The sequence below is a fragment of the Arachis ipaensis genome, chromosome B01, assembly GCF_000816755.2.
Source record: "Arachis ipaensis cultivar K30076 chromosome B01, Araip1.1, whole genome shotgun sequence".
NCBI classification, from domain to species: Eukaryota; Viridiplantae; Streptophyta; class Magnoliopsida; order Fabales; family Fabaceae; genus Arachis; species Arachis ipaensis.
The window spans coordinates 17,352,935-17,353,651 of record NC_029785.2 but is presented as its reverse complement, the minus strand read 5'-3'; positions in this window follow the sequence as shown (position 1 = coordinate 17,353,651).

Below are 717 nucleotides of genomic sequence, written 5' to 3'. Positions count from 1 at the left end.
TTTAATTAACTAATTATTTCAAATTTTAAATCTTAATTTTCGAAAATTACTAACTTTTTCAAAAAAACTATTTTCGAAAATCACTAACTCTTTTTTTTAAAAATAATTTTCGAAAATTCTCTTCTCTCTCATCTCCTTCTATTTGTTTATTCATCTACTAACATCTCTCCCTCACTCAAAAAAAAAAAAACAGAGGATCTCTATTATTATTATTTTTCTGTGCCCTCTTCTTTGTCATATGAGCAGGAGCAAGGACAAGAATATTCTTGTTGAAGCAGATCCAGAACCTGAAAGGACTCTGAAGAGGAAACTAAGAGAAGCTGAATTACAACAAACCAGTAAGCACCTGTCAGAAATTATCAAACAGGAAAAGGAGATGGCAGCTGAAAATAATAATAATGCAAGGAGAATGCTTGGTGATTTTACTACACCTAATTCCAATTTACATGGAAGAAGCATCTCCATTCCTGCCATTGGAGCAAACAACTTTGAGCTGAAACCTCAGCTAGTTTCTCTGATGCAGCAGAACTGCAAGTTTCATTGCCATATTGGCTCAGAATAAAATATTGACTCAGCAAGTCAATACAATTTCCCAGAGTCTGAATGGAATGCAAGCTGCATCTAACAGTACTCAAGAGGCATCTTCTGAAGAAGAAGCTTATGATCCTGAGAACCCTGCAATAGCAGAGGTAAATTACATGGGTGAACCTTATGGAA